The sequence below is a fragment of the Leiobunum rupestre genome, chromosome 3 (assembly GCF_980474605.1).
Source record: "Leiobunum rupestre chromosome 3, qqLeiRupe1.1.hap1, whole genome shotgun sequence".
Classification (NCBI taxonomy): Eukaryota; Metazoa; Arthropoda; class Arachnida; order Opiliones; family Sclerosomatidae; genus Leiobunum; species Leiobunum rupestre.
Window position 1 is genome coordinate 49,116,495 of NC_143386.1, and position 23,314 is coordinate 49,139,808.

The 23,314-nt window shown below is 38.5% G+C and overlaps 1 protein-coding gene across 2 annotated transcripts in view; it reads left to right on the plus strand.

Annotated features, from left to right (window-relative positions):
* Positions 1–5,065: 5,065 nt before the first annotated feature.
* The window catches only part of LOC149952493 (synaptogenesis protein syg-2-like), a 62,934-nt gene continuing 44,685 nt past the window's right edge, over positions 5,066–23,314 (plus strand). Inside the window, exon 1 of one of the 2 annotated variants that reach the window (XM_090168619.1) lies at positions 5,066–5,243. The gene's annotated coding sequence lies outside the window, so the exon portion shown is untranslated. Of the gene's footprint in view, positions 5,244–6,297; positions 6,317–23,314 lie in introns of those variants that run through there. The other variant, XM_090168622.1, reaches the window with a different exon arrangement.

The window sequence follows — 23,314 nt, forward strand, 5'->3', positions numbered from 1 at the left end:
AGATTTTCGCGTGTTACTTTTCAGCTAGCTGTTCTATGGCGTGCACCTTGCCATCGTTCCCTTAGAGCGAGAGCAATTTTCAAATGAGAAACGCAATTTTAGGCATACGTGGTTTTATAACATTTCCCGCAGTTGCCGAATCTGGGTCCTTTATTTCCGCCCCTATTACCTCATCCTTAAAACTTAATTTTTCCATAAAATCCATCAATTTTCGATTTAATAAATTCCAAACGAAACCGGTGCTCATTTCTTCCCATACTGATTGGATAAACGAAATCGGTGCTCCTTTCTTCCCATACTGATTGGAGAAACGAAACCAGTGCTCCTTTCTTCCCATACTGATTGGATAAACGAAATCGGTGCTCCTTTCTTCCCATACTGATTGGATAAACGAAATCGGTGCTCCTTTCTTCCCATACTGATTGGATAAACGAAATCGGTGCTCCTTTCTTCCCATACTGATTGGATAAACGAAATCGGTGCTCCTTTCTTCCCATTCTGATTGGATAAACGAAATCGGTGCTCCTTTCTTCCCATACTGATTGGATAAACGAAATCGGTGCTCCTTTCTACCCATTCTGATTGGATAAACGAAACTGGTGCTCCTTTCTTCCCATACTGATTGGATAAACGAAATCGGTGCTCCTTTCTTCCCATACTGATTGGATAAACGAAATCGGTGCTCCTTTCTTCCCATACTCATTGCAGAAACGAAACCGGAGCTCCTTTTTCTTATACTCATTGGAACAACGAAACCGGAGCTCCTTTCTTCACAGTCCAGTTACTTTAGGATTTCACTTCGGAAAAAATGCCCCCGGGCTGAATTTTTGCATACACCTTTATTTAGTGTCTATAAACGTTGTGTCAAAAGTCCCCATCATTGGGGGTATCTAACTTTTTTATCATCAGATGCACATCGCACCTAATGATGCGACCGAATGGCAGTGAAACTAGTCGTGTCTTTTAATAAAACATTTTTAAATTTTACTATTCAAGAGGGTTTGTTTTTTTTTAATCTTTCTATATTTTAATGCATAGGTTTATTTTTACCATATTAATAAATACATAAATTAAAAGTATATAAAACACAAATAAATAGATATGAATTATAAGCTAATATAAAAAAGCGGCCATTTTCCAAGATGGTGGTGAAAGTTGGCACTGCAGACTTTAGGACTTTGCGGAGGTTCTATAAGACCATAATCTCTTTCGATTGTGAAATTTTTAGGTATGGCATATTTTCTACAAAAAAAACATGGAAGCCGTACTAAAAACATTGGCACTGCGATTGCGCAGAAACGACTGCTCAGACGCTAAATTCAAATATGACCATTCTTGTCAAAAACGTGCTCAGCATTAAATTTTGTAATTGACAGTATAGCTGTAAACGTAATAATAACGAAGATATTGGTTAAAAACCATTTTTGCCGGGCATTTTCCCGCCAAAAAAAGTTCCACTCACCCCAATCCAATGATGGGGACTTTTGACACAACGTTTATAGACACTAAATAAAGGTGTACGCAAAAATTCAGCCCGGGGGCATTTTTTCCGAAGTAGAGTCGATTATTTTCCTAAAGTTACTGGATTATCAATGCTTAGGAGGGTGGTGGCAAGCCCTGCAAACAACGCGAGAAACAGCTCCCTACACTAACTATTTTCATGCCAATTAAGCAACGAAACCGGAGCACCTTTTTATCATATTCATTGGAGCAATGAAACTGGAGCCCCCTTTTCTCATACTCATTGGAGCAACGAAACTGGAGCTCCCTTTTCTCATACTCATTGGAGCAATGAAACTGGAGCCGCCTTTTCTCATACTCATTGGAGCAACGAAACTGGGGCTCCCTTTTCTCATACTCATTGGAGCAATGAAACTGGAACTCCCTTTTCTCATACTCATTGGAGCAACGAAACTGGGGCTCCCTTTTCTCATACTCATTGGAGCAACGAAACTGGAGCTCCCTTTTCTCATACTCATTGGAGCAACGAAACTGGAGCTCCCTTTTCTCATACTCATTGGAGCAACGAAGCTGGAGCTCCCTTTTCTCATACTCATTGGAGCAACGAAACTGGGGCTCCCTTTTCTCATACTCATTGGAGCAACGAAACTGGGGCTCCCTTTTATCATACCCATTGGAGCAACGAAACTGGGGCTCCCTTTTCTCATACTCATTGGAGCAACGAAACTGGAGCTCCATTGTCTCATACTCATTGGAGCAATGAAACTGGAGCCGCCTTTTCTCATACTCATTGGAGCAACGAAACTGGGGCTCCCTTTTCTCATACTCATTGGAGCAATGAAACTGGAACTCCCTTTTATCATACTCATTGGAGCAACGAAACTGGAACTCTCTTTCCTCATACTCATTGGATAAAAGTAACTGGAGCTCCCTTTTCTCATACTCATTGGAGCAACGAAACTGGAGCTCCCTTTTCTCATACTCATTGGAGCAATGAAACTGGAGCCGCCTTTTCTCATACTCATTGGAGCAATGAAACTGGAGCCGCCTTTTCTCATACTCATTGGAGCAATGAAACTGGAGCCGCCTTTTCTCATACTCATTGGAGCAACGAAACTGGGGCTCCCTTTTCTCATACTCATTGGAGCAATGAAACTGGAACTCCCTTTTATCATACTCATTGGAGCAACGAAACTGGAACTCTCTTTCCTCATACTCATTGGATAAAAGTAACTGGAGCTCCCTTTTCTCATACTCATTGGAGCAACGAAACTGGAGCTCAATTTTCTCATACTCATTGGAGCAATGAAACTGGAGCCGCCTTTTCTCATACTCATTGGAGCAACGAAACTGGAACTCTCTTTCCTCATACTCATTGGATAAAAGTAACTGGAGCTCAATTTTCTCATACTCATTGGAGCAACGAAACTGGAGCTCCCTTTTCTCATACTCATTGGAGCAATGAAACTGGAGCTGCCTTTTATCATACTCATTGGAGCAACGAAACTGGAACTCTCTTTCCTCATACTCATTGGATAAAAGTAACTGGAGCTCCCTTTTCTCATACTCATTGGAGCAACGAAACTGGAGCTCCCTTTTCTCATACTCATTGGAGCAATGAAACTGGAGCCGCCTTTTCTCATACTCATTGGAGCAACGAAACTGGAACTCTCTTTCCTCATACTCATTGGATAAAAGTAACTGGAGCTCCCTTTTCTCATACTCATTGGAGCAACGAAACTGGGGCTCCCTTTTCTCATACTCATTGGAGCAATGAAACTGGAACTCCCTTTTATCATACTCATTGGAGCAACGAAACTGGAACTCTCTTTCCTCATACTCATTGGATAAAAGTAACTGGAGCTCCCTTTTCTCATACTCATTGGAGCAACGAAACTGGGGCTCCCTTTTCTCATACTCATTGGAGCAATGAAACTGGAACTCCCTTTTCTCATACTCATTGGAGCAACGAAACTGGGGCTCCCTTTTCTCATACTCATTGGAGCAATGAAACTGGAATTCTCTTTCCTCATACTCATTGGATAAAAGTAACTGGGGCTCCCTTTTCTCATACTCATTGGAGCAATGCAACTGGAACTCCCTTTTCTCATACTCATTGGAGCAACGAAACTTGAACTCCCTTTCCTCATACTCATTGGAAAAAAGTAACCAACGTGCAACGTTCCATTCTTTCCATACTCACTGGAGAAAATAAATTGGTGCTCCTCTATTTTCATGATCAATTAAATAACGAAACCATTGCTCTTTACTTTCTATACTCATTGGAGAAGCGAAACGGTCGTTGCTATCTATTCATACTCGTACGAGAAACGGTCTCGGTGCTCCTCTCATTCCCGCTAAATTAAACAACGAAACCAGCATTTGTCTCTCTCTCTCTCTCTCTCCCCGCGATAATTGGTAATCGTATCTCATTTCGTAGAAAGCTTTTCATAAAATTGAATTTTTCATTTAGCTCAATTTTGGTTAAAGCTTTGTTAATAAAATGGGGTGACCTGTGATGGACGAAACGAAAACTGAATATTTTGCCATTGGCGTCAAAATGTCGCAATAAAATTTCAGCAATTTTCTACGTCGTATGGTAAAGACACGAATAGAGCGTAATTATCTATCTATCACTACGTCAATAGCCTCGAAGCGGATTGGTAAAATCGATTGAAATTAAAACGCTGATGAAGCCCTTTAGCGTTAAGCAATTAGCAATCTTGGAGAAATAAAGCGTACCAGATTAGCGAATGGGTGAAAAGTTCGGTTTCATTAGTGGCTGTCTGTCAGCTAAAGCGCAGCTCCTAAATAGGGGTACAAATGCCCTTGGCGACATCACTATGCGGCGGAGTTAACTATGGCAACATAAGAATATAGTAGTCTCCTCCACATAGAGATGGCGCCAAGGGCTTTTGAGGCCCTATTTTGGCAGCCACTGATGGCGACGAATGACACGAATCCCTCATCCGTTTGCTAGTCCTGTACACTTCCATTAGAGGAAAACACGTTGTGGCACCTAGGAGAAACAAACACAAGGAGAACGCAGTTAGACTTTAAACACGGTAACGCAGTGTTGTGTACAAATTTCATTTGACGAACCTTTGCGCTGAACGTTTTACGGAAAGGGGGAAGATAATTTCCGAATTTTCCCCTTCCGACGGCAGCAGGTGCTAAAGCGTCTAACCAATGAAAACTGTACACTAGAAAATGCACGACGGTTTGCCGCTTGCGCTCTCCTTGTGTGGGCAGTGCTGTGTTTGTTGCTCCTAGGTTGAAACTAACTCACACAAGCTAATTCCTAATCGTTAATGCAATTTTCTTCGAAATAAAAATTATTATTCCACAACCACGCGTGATTGGCATTCTGTTTTTACTTCGTTCTCGACCCCAGAAGGTCAAGGGTCTTAAAAGAGAGGCAACAGGTAAAAACTCACTTCTCCGTATCGTTTAGTTCGGCAGAACGCCGCTATACGTGGACATGGCGCTCGATACAGTTTCATTGATCGTCGCTACTTCCTGCCCCTCTTGGCAAGTTTTCCGCGGCTACGCATTTGGAAACAAAATCGGAACTTTACTTTTGTAGTCTCTAAGTTGAGAAGAGAGAACGCGGCCGCGTGGTTCGGCTTCCCCGCAAGGCGTTTCCCTCACACGACTCAGCGCTGGGTATTACCCCTTGCATCTTCAACTTCACAGTATTACGTCGGTGCATTACGTCTCGACTGACATCATCGAAAGGGCGAACCGGCTTAAAATCCCTTGACATACATTTATATAGCATGGTGAGTCCATTCATTTTTAACTTGTAAGTTTCGTTGTTCAATTTAAACGTGGTGGGACCGAGGGGTCGGACACTTGCCATTATTTTGTACGGGATTTCGGGATTTCGTAGAGATTTTGGTGATTTTATCATTAGTTTTTGAAGTGATTTTCGGATTTCAATGCGATTTTAGACAAAGTGTACGGGATTTTGGTAAATGTCCGACCCCTCGGGTGGGACTTTATTTAACCGTCATAACGTATTACCACTATGTACGCTCGTCGAAAGTAAGTCCTATCAATTTAGTAACCATTTATTTTTAAATTTCGAAATATATTTTTTATACGTTGTTTTGTTCGCGTATGCAACTACGAATTGAATAATGCAAATTTAAGTTTTAAGGGTAGTTTCCTTAATTAGGCTTAGAAGAAGCTTTTTATAGAGATCCCAACCAAACTAAAGTCACTAAACTCTTTTTGCAAGCGACCCACATAATCAAATCAATTTCGATTAAAACTTCCTTCTGAACTGTTACTCAGAAAGAAAAAAAACATAAATTAATTTAGTAAATCCAAAAGAAGTACAGTTAAAAATCACTAGAACTTCGACGTCGTTGCGGATCGCGGGCCAAACAAGGACATACAAAAGTTAGAGCGTTACTCGCGTTGTACAAAGAAGTCAACAATGATTACTCTAAATTGGACGCAATTGGAGGCCTCTAACGCTGCAAAAACTCATCTCTAACTAGACAGCTCAGCGTTGCTAATAATTGAACGCTATACGCGTCTTCCTCTGGTCGAGTGAAATCGCTACACACTTCTGGCTAATAGTCGACTTAACCCTCTCCGAAGCTTATTATTAACCACTAGGTGACGTTATAATCTAGGGATGCTAATTCCGTAGGGCCAAGGTTAGTTTTATTGTGGAGGGGTGTTGTCTCGCATCCGTACGTTGATGCTCGGAGGCATTCGCTTTTCAAACGCGAACCAAAGTAAACCGAAAGATATTTTTGGTCAACGAAAATAAATTTGGATTAATGGTTTCAAACGAAATTGTGTCATTTTCCATGAACGCTCTTGATGACTTTATTAAAAGGTAAATTTATGTTTTTTTTTTATTGGTGGGTCTCTGTGCTCGTGGACGATATCGCGTGACTGGTCGAAATTGGCCCAATCTTCCACCCTCGACGGGTATACCTTAATGTATTCGCGGATATAAAAGCAATTTGGTATAGCTATATAAGGAGTCTCTATCAGGCAAATTGCCATTTCTCGCGATTTCGGTGTTGAATGGACGTTTGGGATTACCTAAAAATTTAGTTGTCAAAATATTTTCGTAACTGCGTCGGAGCTTTTAAATTAATTCGCGTTTTTCATATTTTAAATAAACGTACGCGTATGTAAATCCACCATAAAATAACAATTCACGTAAAAGCAGCAGTTTTGTTACGTAAATTGTCTCAGCAGTTTGAAACATATTGCTGGGATATAGCATAAGTAACATAATGCAAATAAGTATGACACTTCTCATTGTTTTAATGCTAATTTCTAGACCGAATCTCTTTTTGCCAGCTCCGATTTGGACTACCAATCAAACTAAGTAGTGTGTTATCGTTCTTGGTAGTAGTATATTTTACCTTGTTAATATTTAGACACTAGAACTAAACCTTGTTTGCGCAATAGCTCGGTGATACTTTTTGCTAATTGACATACTTATTTATGTTAAGTTACTTATGGATATAGTCATATACTGAGTTACTAAATCAGGAAAATACAGTTTATTAATCACTTAATTTTGACGTCGCATATAGTTTGCTGTATATTTTGCACCTTGATTAGGTGCATGAAAAAAAACAATTTTTGCTGTAGCAGATATAAACAATTATATTTATACACTTATGGTAAATTTAATTAAGAAAAACACGTACGTTAGTTCAATTATTACGCGATAAAATATAAGCCACTGAAAAATATCTGTGAAATATTTTGCAAAGAACTGTATCCGTAAAGCTGGCGCGAATGAAAATCGTATTACTACGATCCGCGGGTAACACTCCCCGGGGAAAGAAATTTTCACGAAACCTAATCTAATATTCGATATTAAAACTATATTATGGAAATATAGAGTTCCACTAATGTCCAGCGTGCCCTCTCTACTTTTCGATATCCTTCGATACTTATACACGTCTCGGGGAAAATATGAGTCACCCCATTCAAGCTATGCCCCATCCATTGATCCCCTCGACAAACCCCCGCAAAAAAGGGAGATGTATTTTGACGCGATACGTCACTACCACCCCAACTCTAAGTAGATAGCTTTTACCCTATCACGCGCTCTTGATAGTAGTATCGAGTAAGGATCACGATTCCATCTACTCCGCAAAATATCCCCCAATTTAGCTAAAATAGGAGGGTCTATGGGTAGACAGATTGCCAAAAGGATGCCAAAGAGAGAGATATAGATAGAGAGAGAGAGAGAGAGAGAGCTTAATTTTTATCCACTGCTCGCGATAGATTGATCATTTATAGCAGCCAAACTCTTTTACCAAAAATTTGCCGTTCTTTGTGTTTTTGCGCGTTTCAAAAGTTTCCCTTTCCCGCGGCGGGGTGCTTTCCCGTCGCGCACCCTCGCATCGCTGGCAAGAAGCAGGCGCGGGGGATCGCGTCACGCCGTACCAGGAGGGGAACCGAAAGAGACAATGGTATAATTTGATTGCTTCAGCGAGTAGGACGGGGCACCGGCAGCCTGAGGATGCCTACAATCGGGGGCTAATTTAGCGTGGGCCAAAATTATTATTCTTTTCCATTGAAATACCCTCTTTCTGGCTGCGTCCCCGTCTTAGGCAGAACTGGTTACTGGTCTACGACTGCGCCAGAGTGACTGTTCGGATGGCAGGGTTGCTAGGGTTGCTAGGGTTGGGGGACAGGCTTCATCATCCGTGATTAAAACGCATTGTGCTCAACCCCTTAACGCGTTTAGTGATTAATTGAAGAGCGTGATATGCTGGATGATAATCAGATTTTTTCCTCCTGAGAGTTAATGAACCGGATATATCCTGTAGTGACAAATTGTCATTGGCTCCGGTTTTTGAGTGTTATTTATAACTTAAGAGGGTGTTATCTTCTAAATAAGGGTGATTTGATTAATTTTTAGCGCTAATTCATTAAAGTAATTCGACTTTCTGTATTAAGAGTTTAATTAGCCAGTTTCAATAAAACTACCGCCACCTATCGGTTTCAAATATTGAGAACTGAGTAAGGTAGGGCGTTCTTAAAATTAGTCTCGCGCTAAAGTATTATCTTGGTCAATATAATAAATAAGCGTATTAAAAATGTTAAATAATTATTTATGTAAAATCCCCCCCTAAACACAAGCACTGTTTAGCTAGGGGAATTTTGTCCGTTAAAAAACCCACTGAGGTTTAAGCTAAAAAAAGTAATGTAAATTTATTTTTTGGACAAATAAAGAAATAATAATAATAATAATAGTTAATTTTATTAAAAAGAAAAAAGTGGTCTTGTCCAACTTGTTAAAATGCTGCTCTTACGTCACAAGACGCAACTTTATTAGTATATTCTTTGCACGAGCGATTTGCACGCGCGCTAGAAAAAGCGATTCTCCTCGCGACTGTAGCGCGCGCTCGTAGACTTGTAAATAAAGTAAATGACTGTGACGTAAGAGCAACATTTAAACAAGAATACATATGGTATTGGAAAATACCTTTACATTATTGAAATTGGTAAGTTGATTTCTTGTTAATCAACTTTAAATGTAAATTTATATACTCAACAAGGAGACAACGCTGTTATATACAGTAAAATGTACGTGGAATTATGAAAATAATAGTCTTAGCCCGTTTTTGGTAAAACCTAGGAGCAACAAACACAAGGAGAACGCAGCTAGCCTTTAAACACGCCAACGAAGGGTTGTGTACCAATTTCATTGGACGAGCGTCACGAGCCTTTACGATGAACGTTTTACGGGCGGGGGGGGAAGACAATTTCCGAATTTTCCCCTTCCGACGGCAGCAGGTGCTAAAGCGTCTAGCCAATGAAAAACGTACGCAAGAAAATCCACGAGTTTTGTCGGGTTGCGTTCTCCTTGTGTGGGGTGGTGTGTTTGTTGCTCCTAGGGTAAAACTGACAGTTAAACTTTAGAAAAGTATATTTGTAGCACCATAAGTTTGTCATTTTGGGGAATATTTTACTGAGAGCTAATAATGGAGTGACGTCATCACAAGAAGAAAATCTCCCCCTAGCGAGGCTCTGTCAAAAGCTACGTGTGACGCGTTAGTAAGCGGCCGCAAAATGGCGACGAAGCCCGTTATGCAATCTGTCTTGTGAATAGCTCTCGGTAAAACTTTTACATATGAAGAATAGGAAGTGTCACACTTATGTAATAGTATTATAAACTTATGGTAGTACGGATAGCGTAAGGATATTATCATGCTTTTCTGGTAAATGGTGGTGTTCATAAATCATAAACTATGCCGATTTTGGTTTATTTCAACCCAAGAATTTATACAGTAATAGTTACAAACCCCGGTTTTTAAAATGATTTACTATAAACTAATACGCCTAGATAGTATTAGTGTTATCTTAAGATAATTAAAAAAATGTCTGTAATGAAACGCAAAAATTTCTTGTTTTGGTATTTTGTCAAACAAATCTTCACACAACCACAAATGACCTGGACTCGCGAAATGGAGTTTTCTCAGGTAGATTTTAATAGTAGATAAAAATTACTTATTATTATTTAAAATATTTATTTATTTTATTAAGGTAAGACGCGTAGGAACACTTATAAAAACCACCTTAATCCGGTTCAATCATATGTCCTAATTCCACTATTGGCTATAATAATCACCTAGGCTAATACCTAGTGTTGTAAGCCGGAAAATTTTCCGAAAAAAATAAAAAAAAGTTTTTATTCCATGATTAGTCTAATATATTGTTTGCAAATTTAAAAGCGGCATTTTCACCTAATTTTTCGAATCTGAAAGTAAAACTAAATCTCTAGACTAGTTTAAACTGATTAACAAAGTAATGCTATTAATGTTTTGTAGTATGTTTACTGTTATTAGACATTTTACATCGATAAAAAGTTAAACACATTAAAAACCCTTAAAAAGTTATTTATGTTTCAATTTTTTATTTTTCCGCATTTTATTTATCCGGAAAATTAACAACACTACTAATACCCAATAGAACTTATACCGTTCTATTGTTGGAAAGTACGATAGTAATCGAATAATTTCATTTATAACAATATACCTTCTAAGTCGCGCCGCTAAATCCGTAACAGACAGCTGTTTTCACAACTAACGCAATAAATCCAACGAAAAAAATATTTCAAGTGTCATTTTGCTCCTTCAAAAACACACAATGACAAAGACCTTTTTTTGGGTGAACTGTCAAAAACAGAAATTGCTATAAACGAAGCCATTCCAGTTGATATAAAACCTAAAACGGAATACTCTACGATTAAAGTTCGTTTATTAGAGTTTGTTTTTCGATAGTTTTTTGTGAGAGATAATATACAATACATGATTTGTAGAAACAGAACGAAAAGAAGGGTTATAGGTGGGGGTCAACGGTCAAATCATTTCCAACAGATTTGTTTTTTTTGAGAGAAATGTTTTCCAGTCGCAGCTGCTTCAATCTATCCGCGGAAGAATTCTGCTCAAATCAGTAATGGCTTTTACGAAAATCTATTTTATCTGACAAGATGACGATCTTTTTCTCCCACTGAGGCATTGAATATCGATCGAATTTAAGTACAAGTGTTCAGCTAAACAAATAAGTCTCTTTTAATGCATTCTCATTCATTTCATCTGGTGTAAAGCATGCTTGGGAATAAAGGGCTTTTGTTCGCATTTTATTTTATTTTTCGACGGATGTATGAATAATAAGTTGGCAAGCCAAAATATACCTCTCCTCGGAAGAGTTTTTAATTTTCAGTCAAGCGTAACCGTATCCGTGGTTCTGCAGTAGAATGCTCACCTGTCGTGCAAGAGGGCTCGGGTTCGAATCCCGGCCGATTAAAAAATTATACTACACCCAATGACAAAAAGAGGGCGCTTTTGGAAAAACCTTTTCCCTGATTCTAAGAAACTGGGTACGCAGTGATTACCCTTTGCCCCGAAAATGCGAACGCGTTCGCAGGCCTGACAGACAGACCCACCCACCCACAGACAGACAGACAGACACGGTGGTTGTATAACCCCTCCTAGGGTACAAAGTCCCCTCGGAGAGGTAATAAAAATCCATAAATTCTTTCATAAAGAAGTACTCGCATCTTAGATTTTTATCAAAAGTTTATAATAAATCTTTTGACTATCTATCTGTTTAGTCAGAAATCCATACATCTACTTGGAATTCTTATCGCGGCAGATTTTCGTCTCGATGAGGCTGACGGTTTTTTTGACGTCACTATGTTAACTTGTAGAGGTTAACGGTAATAGTTAGTGTAGGGAGCTGTTGGCTCGCGTGGCGTGTAGGGCTTGCCACCACCCTCCTACGCATTGTAAGCCGGCCACCTGTTTCAGGCATGAAAAGTCGCTAGATGACTTGGGCCTAAGGTGGTGCCTTGGGTATTAGCCTACCTGATTATTATTATTATTATTATTACTTAACCAACAACAACGTGAGAGGGGAGCGCGCGCAGAGGGGATATTTTCTCTCGTAGGCCGGGCCAAAGCCATCAGAGTGATCCAGTGGCGTATCCAGACTTATGGTCACCCGGGGCGGAACATCGAATTTGCGCCCCCTCCCACAAGGAATTAAATTCATCTAAAATAAAGACTCAAGAACCGCTGCTGTATACGATGAAAAGGTTACGCTTTGTTCCGAATGTTACTTAATGATTTACAGTAAACGCAATTTAATTAATCTTCAACGGTGGTATGAGATTGAGGGAAATGAATTTGCCTAGTAGTAGCCTAGCAGAGGCTAAAGAAGTTATACGGCACAGACTGGAAACAAAACAAAATGCTAATTTACCTACCAGATTTAGAATCGTTAATTCGTCATGTACCCTGCTTTAGCAGTTTTATCTAATATAAATCATCATATCGAGATACAGTGGGACAAAATAAACTTCTGTTATGGTTAGACATGAGTATACATGGAAGTCATTCAAATAGAAATCTCGATATTATACAGATATTACTTAATTTAATTGAATATGGAAAATAATCTTAAACCATATTTTTCTGTAATACAAGGAATATAAGTATAATGATAATCTGCGACCTACCATTAAAAATGGCCAAAAACGCGCCCCCATGAAAATGTGCGCCCGGGGCTATTGCCCCCCTCGCCCCCCCCCGGTAGATACGCCACTGGAGTGATCTTACCATACGCTATACGGCAGCTAGGAGCAACAAACACAAGGAGGACGCAGCTAGCCTTTAAACACGCTAACGAAGGGTTGTGTACGAATTTCATTGGACGAGCGTCACGAGCCTTTACGCTGAACGTTTTACGGTCGGGGGGGAAGACAATTTCTGTATTTTCCCCTTCCGACGGCAGCTGGCGCTAAAGCGTCTAGCCAATGAAAAACGTACACAAGAAAATCCACGACTTTTGACGGGTTGCGTTCTCCTTGTGTGGGGTGTTGTGTTTGTTGCTCCTAGACGGCAGGATAAGCATTCCAAGTAGAGGTATGGATTCCCGGTTTAGTTAATAAGAACCACATAAAGTTTTTGTAATTTATTTAAATTTGTTTAGGTTTTAGCGGTTTTTTCCCCCATTATGGAATTTTATACCTTTTCAGAAGTATCCGTCTAATTAGGCTCGAACAGTTTTCAATATGCGAGAATTTCAATGAAACTGTGGTAGTATACATTGAATCACGATTGAAAATATTATGTAAAAGACAATCACTGTATTATGCATTTCATAATTCATTATTTTCTCTTTTGAAACATTATTTGGTAAATCAATAGTAGCATACGAAGGTAAAATTATAATTTAACCAGCTAGGGTAATACCCAAGGCACCACCTTAGACCCCAGTCATCTTGCGACTAATAATGCCTTAAAAAGGTGGCCAAGCCAATAACATAAGCAGTGTTGGAAGTAGGATATTTCTCTCATTTAGAACCATATTATATACTTGAGTTGTTAATTTTACGGTAAAATAAAATGCGGAAAAATTTCCAAATAAGTTTCCGGACTGCGGAAAATTTTCCACAAATTTTTCCGCAAATCGGAAAAATAAAAAATGTAAACATAAATTCCTGTTTATCGATATAAAATGCCTAATATCAGTAAACAAACTAAACATACTACAAAACATTAATAGTGTTACATTGTTAATCCGTTTAAAGCTAGTCTAGAGGTATATTTTGGCTTTTAGATTCGAAAAAATGAGGCGAAAATGCCGCTTTATTTAAATTTGCAAACAATATTAGACTACTCATGCAATGAAAACTTTTTTTATTTTTTTCGGAAAAATACGGAAAATTTTCTGGAAAAAAAGGCCTCGGTCATTTTCCGGAAAATACTAACATACTTTTGGTTTATTCCATAATAGCCATTGTAAACCAATATTTTAAAGCAACATTGATACGTGAAATAGAGCCATGTAGATGTTTTAAAGGAAACTTCAGGGTGCTTTGATATCACTGCCAAGTTCACTAGGCTATGAAACATTAAGAAAGTTAATAGACGTGACGGTTCATAACGTCCTTGTTTTAGTACGGTTTTTTATGGAAGGTAATATCGAGTCTACCATAACCCGTAAATTTTCTCCAACAAAATTGCATTTCGTTGAAAAACCGACCCGATTTACCGTAAGTAATTATTCGTAACAAGGAACAAGAAACCTTCCATACGCAAAACAAACGCGCGTCAATTTCATAGAAGAAAGAACAATCAAGATAAAAAAGCCAATATATGAGATGCAGCGAACGACAGAGAAAACCGCTTTGTGGCCGATATAGAGAGGAAGACATCGCTTTGTGTGTACCAGAGTAAATGCGGAGACAGGTGGTCCCGATGGTCAGGGACCAGCTCCAGCAACGCCAAAGGACTGAAAAAGAATATCCGCGGGGAATTCTCGAGTGCCAGAGATATATCACATACCAGAACTTTCTTCATATCTTCCTTTACTAATATCAAGCGCTTTCGACCGTACAGCGAGATATGTTGGAAAGAGCTAAAACATCTCTGTAGGATTGAGCCGGCCGTTCACACGGTCCGTTGGGGACGACGGACCATCGTCTTAATATTGATTTTCTCTCTGCAGGGTCTAAAAAAATCCCGCAAAAAAGGCTTCGTCATTAATGCAGTGGAAAGGATTCCTTAAATCTCCGCTTTCGACTTGTACGGCATCTCTCGCTCGAAGAAAAGGGATTTCTTTTTGGAACGAAAAAACTACGAGGGAATTTCTACAATAACACGATATTAAAACCGGGCTTGCTTTCGATATTAGTTCGTAAGGTTGTACTCGCGTTTTGGGGGTTAAATCGAGGATTAGCGAATGGTTCAGAAAGCTTTTCGTGTCCGCGTTTGTAAGTGTAAAGGATATGTTTGAAAAATTGTAAGATGTTTGAAAACTTGTAAGTTGTTTGGAAAATTGTAAGGTGTTTGGATAATTGTAAGTTGTTTGAAAAATTGTAAGATGTTTGAATAATTGTAGGATGTTTGAATAATTTTAAGATGTTTTAATAATTGTAAGATGGTTGAATAATTGTAGGATGTTTGAATAATTGTAGGATGTTTGAATAATTTTAAGATGTTTGAATAATTTTAAGATGTTTGAATAATTTTAAGATGTTTGAATAATTTTAAGATGTTTGAATAATTGTAAGATGGTTGAATAATTGTAGGATGTTTGAATAATTGTAAGATGCTTAAAAACTGTAAGATGTTTGAAAAATGGTAAGATGTTTGAAAAATGGTAAGATGTTTGAATAATTGTAAGATGTTTGAATAATTGTAGGATGTTTGAATAAATGTAGGATGTTTGAATAATTGTAGGATGTTTGAATAATTGTAAGTGAAAAATTGTAAGATGTTTGAAAATTTGTAAGGTGTTTGAAAAATTGTAGGATGTTTGAATAATTGTAAGATGCTTAAAAACTGTAAGATGTTTGAAAAATGGTAAGATGTTTGAAAAATGGTAAGATGTTTGAATAATTGTAAGATGGTTGAATAATTGTAGGATGTTTGAATAATTGTAAGATGCTTAAAAACTGTAAGATATTTGAATAATTGTAGGATGTTTGAATAATTGTAGGATGTTTGAATAATTGTAAGATGTTTGAATAATTGTAAGTGAAAAATTGTAAGATGTTTGAAAATTTGTAGGATGTTTGAATAATTGTAAGATGTTTGAATAATTGTAAGATGATTGAAAAACTGTAAGAAAGTTTTGAACAAATTCGTGAAATTTTACGTTAACAAATATTCAAAATTTGGTAAGCTTCAGCGCAGCACCTTCGAGGTAGTTCGTGGTGAGTACGCCAAGTTGGGAATTGCGCGTTTATAACGGTTAGTATCTCTCTAGAGTCTAGACGGTAGACCACAACCTACAAAGGGGATTGTGGCCCAAAAGGAGGACAGCATTGGAGCTAATAACTCTGTCTGAGTTTTATCCAAGGACCACGTAAAGGTCACCCCGCCACGAGAGTGACCCTAGAGACCAGTAAACGAGCCATTTATCCTAGCGTAGTGGTCATCAAAACAACCATTCTCTCCTTCCTTTCGAAATATAGTAGAAACGCGTATCCTATTGATATTTCGATCAATTGTACACGGCTCACAAACGCGCTGACGAGAAAACATGACGCGATAAAGCCAACCAGGCTCGAATTATCAAACCCAGAGGGCAGCGTGGATAGCGCGACAAGCGATACATAAACACGGTGCGCGCTTAAGTACGTCTATACCGAGTCCCCAATCTGTCAAATCAACTTAACTGACAATACGGGTATAGATAAGTAACCGGTAAAGTCTGTCTGGTCGGAATGGCGTATAACGCCGGTAGATAACGATCATGTCCGACCTTAGTAATGGAATTGGTCTTTTCGGTACGGCGCTATCATTGTTTTCGTCTACATTTTCTTTATGAGTGCTTAAAACGCGAATCGACCCCGCAAATTCCCAGGACAGAACGGAATGGGCTCTCGTAAAAAGTTTAGGAATACAATAACGTGATCAAATATTGATTCGGACACCCCACGAACTTTTTCCTCAATCTTATCCGCTGTATGCGAAGATTTTTCGCGAATTTCAAAATTGATTTGCCGATGCTATAGCTCTCGAGGATAGAGTAAGGTTCGAGTTGATTTTTTATCAACTCGAAGCCTTTGGTTGAATAGCGGAAATTGCAAAGGATTTCGATCAAAATTGCGTTTCCTTTATTTGCTAAGATTTTTTTTTAACTTATATTCGAGCCAGTTAATTCTATTTTCCGGGACAAAAATTAATATTGTTATTCGTTCCAATTTAGATACGTTACCCTTCGTGGATCAAATTAAGGGGGTAAAATGGAAAATGCGTTACCTAAATTATTAGTTTGATACTCGAAAGGAACCAAATATACAACTCCATCAGCTTTTAAATTAATAAGTACCGAGACGGGAAATTCCCCGAGGCTCGAATTCGTTAATAGCTGGATTAGCGAACTGCCATTTACAGGTAATGCCTGTTTCTACAACTTTGGTTTGCGACATTAAAATTCCATAATTGAATTTCCTATTTTAATCCTCTTAGTATCGCGTTGAAGTCCTATAAACATTTACGGGAACACTCGCTGGTATATCAGTATCAAGGCTCCCGAATCTAACAACATCAACTTATCAAATCCGAACAAATGTTTGTCTCTCTTAAAATAGGAGTTAAACGCGATAATAAATAGAGCGGGAAGAACTCACTGGCAAACGGAGAGTGTCTAAAAGCCCTCGCTATCACTTACGACGTCCGTGGATTTTAAAAGACGGTAAGGCGAGGGTCCAGAGGAAGGTACGCGCTGCTCGGCTGACAGGCTGGACCGGTTGACGAGCCAACGACAGACGACGATAATCCCGAAATAGATTTACACTTCGTGTCAACAGAGAGAGAGGGGCTGCCCCCCCCCCCGCGTGCTGGCTTAACTCAAATAGCCCCCCGGGGGCCGACGGAGGACTCAACGACTCATCCAGGTCCATTGTTTGAACTAGGGACGGCCCCAACCACGTCCTAAGCTACTAGCAACGTCTGTTATAGGACACGCCGAGATAGACCAGACGAGAAGTTTTGCAAAATTGAAAATGTCTCTAGGACTTGGCGCGCGTAATACGTTTGGGTGTTTCGAGATGGATCTTAGGTGATAGTAGACTTACTAACTCGTAAGTACGATAAAGTCCGTATTGGGGACCAAGAACGAGTGTCAGATGAGATGATATGTTTCGTCTAATGAGGTAGGGTGGAATTATTTTTTTAAACGAGGAATGGGACATGATAGTGCAGGCTCAGTTTCCAATTAGAAGCTTCACGTTTTGCGCTGTTAATTAAAGCCACCAAGACGGCTACTGGGGTTGAAACGAGACGTCGCGAGGGGAGACACTGCCTTACACGCGCATTGACGCTGAAACGGATTATTCTGATATGGAAGCGTATCGAGCGTATTTACTAATGCAGACTTTTATATGGTTAAATTTTAACTTTGCTAAGAAACTTTTGAAGTTTGCTAATAAATACCGTAATGCATATATCGTTATTTGCATTGATAAATATTTGTGACGAGGTTATGAAGCCGGCTTTGTTATTTCTGTTTCTGGAAAGTAAAGATGGCACGGTAAAAAAACTCCGTTCCGGAATTGACTTTGGGAAATTAGAGTGCGTTTCATCAGCCATTCCCAGAATAAAATCGGGTTGAGTTTAGGATAATTAGTAAGGTTGTTGACTTAGCCTTAAAGTTTATTCACACGAGTCAACATTTTTGCGTAACGTTGTTTGTTAACAAGAATTGCGAGTGAGATTGCCAGTCGAGTTGCTCAGAGAATGAAAAAATTATTTTCACAAAGTTTGGCCCCACAAAAGCTTTTGAAGAACGACCGTGTTGATTTAGTATTTAAATTTAATGATATTCGTACACAAAACTACACATCCTTTTGATTATACGAAAGTAATAAATAATATTATTACGAAATGTCTTAATTATTATACATTTAAATTTAGTAGCAGTAGAGGGATTTCTTTTAAGAATTACTAATTATTTTGTTCGCCGGTTTTGATTTTATAAAACGTGTACTCCACCGCGGTAAAAATAAATAAGGCAAAACTAAACTTGTAAGTTACATTGTTCAATTTTTACACAGTTATTTCTTTCTACTTGATAAAATATATCAGATTTTACTCAAAACTAATTTAAGAACAATAATTGGTTATTTGGCATTATCAGAAGTAAATTAACCGGAGTTTTTGAAATAGCGCTCAGAATCGGATGGCGTTTTCCTGATGAAAATGATGAGAAACTCGAGTCCAATAAAAGCTAATTTCCAACCTCGTCTTGGTAAAGCGATTTCTGTGCATAAAAAATGGTTTCATAAAAACAAAAACGTTTTTATTTCGGCCTAGCAGCGCGCAGAATTTCAAATTCGAGGTCAAAATGTAACTTCATAAGGAAAACGACTCCAACATGCGTGGGGAGTATCGCAGTCTGATAACTTCGGTTCATTTACTTCTGGTATTATCAAATAGATCTTAAATACTTCTGGAATTCGTTTAATGTTAATCACATACGGGAATATTTTATTTTCACCTTTATGGCTAAAAAAGACTTATCAAGAATAAAATATATTATGAACTTCCGGATTTACGGTCTGTTAGAGCTGCGATTGAAATACAGGCTTGAGTATTTGGTTCGGGATAGAATCAGCAAAATGTTCATTATGGTAGAAACTAAACAAAACAAGCTTAATTTACATAATACATTTACTCCATTACTCGTATCTTGTTACAATTCGTACGTGTGAAACATGACAATAATATTTATATTACCAGAAGTGTATTATATACCTCTTACGAGAGAAGTAGGCCCCTATTTGAAACAGTTACCTTTGCAAGCTCGAAGGGAAGTAATTAAATTTCCTGTCAAATTACTGGTTCACGCCGATAGTAAACCTAATTTTATCGATTTTACCCCATTTTATCGATGTTACACAATTGTTTTGCCAAAAGTTTAATTTTTTAATTTTTTTAAAATGGCAAACCGTGATTTTCCCATTCTCTTTTATGTAGAGAAAGTGTAAATAATAGTTGTGAAAAACATTTTTGGTTGCCATGGCAAAACGAATGGACCATTGAAACGTTTCCCTTGGGAGCTTTCAAGGTACATGAAGGTCTACTTAACCCCCGAGTTTGATACAAATCGGGGAGAAACACCTCGGGATGTTTCCTTGTGCATTATATACTTCTGATATAACGTGCAATTTTAGACGTAATTTTATCCCAGAGCATTTCAGTACGTACAACATGATATAATAGTAAACAACTATTTAATGAAATATTCAATACTATATACTAATGGGCTATAGTGTATGTAAATAAGAGGTCTAAGTACTAAATTATTCAAATCCTTAACTCTCTGGTGAGTATTATAACGGCTATAGAACCATAATACCTTCAAAGTCAACGCGCGGAAACGTTCAAAGATTTATTCGGCCGTTTAAAATTTATTTGGATAAGAAAAAAAATTCGTTGACACGTTTTTCCTATTTGGTCTCCAGGGGGCGTTGTCACGGGCGGGTTTTTTTTTTTTTGATAACACTGCTATACACGAGACGATAGCGCTAGTCCAAATAACTTACAGCGGCCGGAAATGGAGCGTAGAAATATCCGCATTAAACACGAGAAGCATTTTCCTGAAACAGCCCCATTTAAACTTTATTTAATGTATAACAGTATAAACTCCAGTAAGCCGCCCAGTTCAAAGGGTACTCGTGACCCTAAAAAAGACCAACATAAATCAACTCAAACGAACCCCGGATTATTTTTCTATTTATTTTTAAGAGGTACTTTACAGAGAGAGATCGACATTAGTAGCCGTGTTCCAGTTTTAAAAGTTACTCAATTCCGAGCTCTATTCAACGTAATGTCACTTTCTTACTTAAAAACGAAATGGGAAATGAACTAATGTTATATTTTTTTACTGATTTTCAATTACAGTGAGAAATAAAGCAGTTCATAAATTGTTATTAACATATGTTACATTATATACTCAGTTGCGGGTTAAGAAAGGCAAAATATCTAGTGCATTTGGAGGAAAGATACTAGCACGAATTATATACTCAGTTGCGGGTTAAGAAAGGCAAAATATCTAGTGCATTTGGAGGAAAGATACTAGCACGAATTATATACTCAGTTGCGGGCTAAGAAAGGCCAAATATCTAGTGCATTTGGAGGAAAGATACTAGCACGAATTTCGGGAAAACGGAGTTGGGAGTTTTGAATTTGGCCTATTTACGGTTGAATTTCTAAGTATACCTGCGCGCAGGGTGTTTCAAAACGTTATGCAAAAATTTTAAAGAGTTGTAGGGGTGAGTTGAGAAGTATGCCTGTTTTTTCTCCTATTTTCCTACGATGAGTGAAAAGAGCGTCAGAGAGCTTAAAGTGTGGCCTACTAGCCCCTGCAAGTAGGCTGCAACAAGCGCAAAACCAAAACATTATTGAGGAACAAGTATCTTTTTAAAGTGATGACCGCGAGAATAGGCCTAAGGTGGTGCCTTCGGTATTAGCCAAGCTGATTAATAGTTGTTGTTATAATATAATAGCGACATCTATAGATCGTATTTGGTACTTGTCTATACACAACTATTATTTTACTATTAAGTTACATGATTAGAAACATATGAATTAACTTAATATGACATCTTCCCTTTCTTGAAGATACATTGTATTATTTATCTAGCATCTAAAGATCTAGTTCACTTGGAGGTTTCACGTGTCTTCCGGTTCGTGTTAAATGTCTCGTTTTGGTGTTGGGTTTCTACCACCATTCCGTCCGGTAGGCGAACCTGAAGCTGCTGGTTCGAGTCGTCGAACGTTGACCGCTGGAATGTGATGTGAGGTCGGTTTGTAGTGAACTAGGAGTTAACATTGCATTATTCAAACGATTAGGTATTTTCTCAGGAACTTGTTCTCGTTCTTGCTTGTTCGAGGTATTGGGGATAGGAATCAAATGAAACCTATTTCGTCTAAATCTTCCGGTCTGAGTTGGAACTATATAGGAACGTGGTTCGAACGTTTTCTGTACAATAGGTGGTTTTTTTTTCGCCTGTTCTGGGTTTTTGAGCAGGTTAAAAAGTGTAGCCATATGACGTCATTTTACTGCAATTCTGTCTTGACGAAAAAAACGAGTTGGAGTAAGAAGGGAGTAGTTACAGGTTAAAGGTTATTTATAAAAAGCTTGCAGATGACAAAGCTAGATTTACCCTCCTTTCGAGGAGGAGTAAAAAGTGTAACCTTAGAGCTCTGGAACAAGCGAACAAAATTCGAGACAGGGTAAATTTTACCCCGAGAACAGGCGAATAAAACGTCTTAGGGTAAAAAGTTTACACTTTTTCTCCCCGGACAAGCGAAAAAAAAACCACCTAATATGACCTTCTGCGCGAATGTCAATTATACAAACTTTATCTCCCTCTTTCAGTTCTTTAAGTTCCTTGACACCATATCTTGTGTCATAATGTATCTTTTGTGAAGCTTTTTGAACTGCTTTGGCTTTTTGTACGTCGCTCTTGGTTGGAATTCTGGGCTCCAATTGACTGGGCGCAGTCGGTATTGTTGTACGTAACTGTCTATTCATTAATAGTTCAGCTGGAGAAAAACTATACCGCAAAGGTGTATCTTCTGATTTCTTCAAGCAAAGCTTTACCAGTGCACCTTCACAGCTGCTTCGACAAAACCATTACTTTGGGGGCCCAGGAGTGAATCACTTGGGCAAAATAAGCACTCGAGGTTTAAATCCATTATCCTTAGCAAAGTCGATGAAAGTTGTAGTTTTAGTTGGGTTAAATTGCGGTTCATTGTCACTTTGTACAATTTCAGGAGTGTCGTACCTCGCGAATACATTTTTTGTTATTTGAATTATTGTCTGGGCAGGTTGATCCTTCAACTCCGCTATTTAAAAAGAAATCGGAAGTAATAATCGGTTATTAATAAATACCACTTTGAATTGAAATAAAATAGATCAAGAGTTACTGTTTGCCAAGCTCTGTCCGGTAGAGAAGATGTTATCAGTGGTTCATTTTTATTCTTTGATTCCTTAATACATTTTGTGCACTTTTAACTTGGTCTTCTATGTCACGAGATACACCTGGCGTCAGTGGCGTAGACAAAGGGGGGTTTCATTGACCAAACCCCCCTTAGGTCTACCTTTGACTGTACTAAATTTCCACCCCCTCTTCGACCCCCCTCTTAACATTCACATACTTCGACCCCCCCCTTGACAAATTTCTGGCTACGCCACTGCCTGGCGTCCTGGCCACCATATACTTCGGCGAACTCGAAGTCTGCATTTCTTGATACCTAACTGACCTTCGTGGACTTTATTTAGCATACTAGATCGCGTGGCTTTCGGTATAAGAATTCTGCATCCCGTCATTATCAGACCATTTTGCACAGTTATGCTGTCGCGATAAGGGTAATATATCAAACAAATTGGCTTGACTTCGTTCTTTCTAGGCCAAAGTTATTCAGCATAAATCTTGATAGTTTGGCATTCAGAATCTTTTGATTGGCTTTCCCAAATTCCAGCTAATTTGCCGTCGGTTGCTGGTAGTGTAGAAGTGATGTGCTGAACGTAAGCAGCTAATTAATCTTCTAACTCAAAGTCACCTATTTCTTGCAATGGTGCTCTCGAAAGTTTGTCGGCGGCTACCAATGACTTTCCAGGAATGTACGTTATCGTATAGTTGTTAATCTAATTCTTAAAGTTGGAGTCTTGGAGAAAAATCGTCCAATTGTTTTGATTGGAGTAGCGTTTCAATGGTTCGCATGACCAGGCATCAATCACTAAAGCTTCCTTCTCTATTTGCGCGTCAGATAAGGGTTGCATTACTCGTTTAGTACCATCTTTTTCCATTTGTAGTAATACACTTCCAATT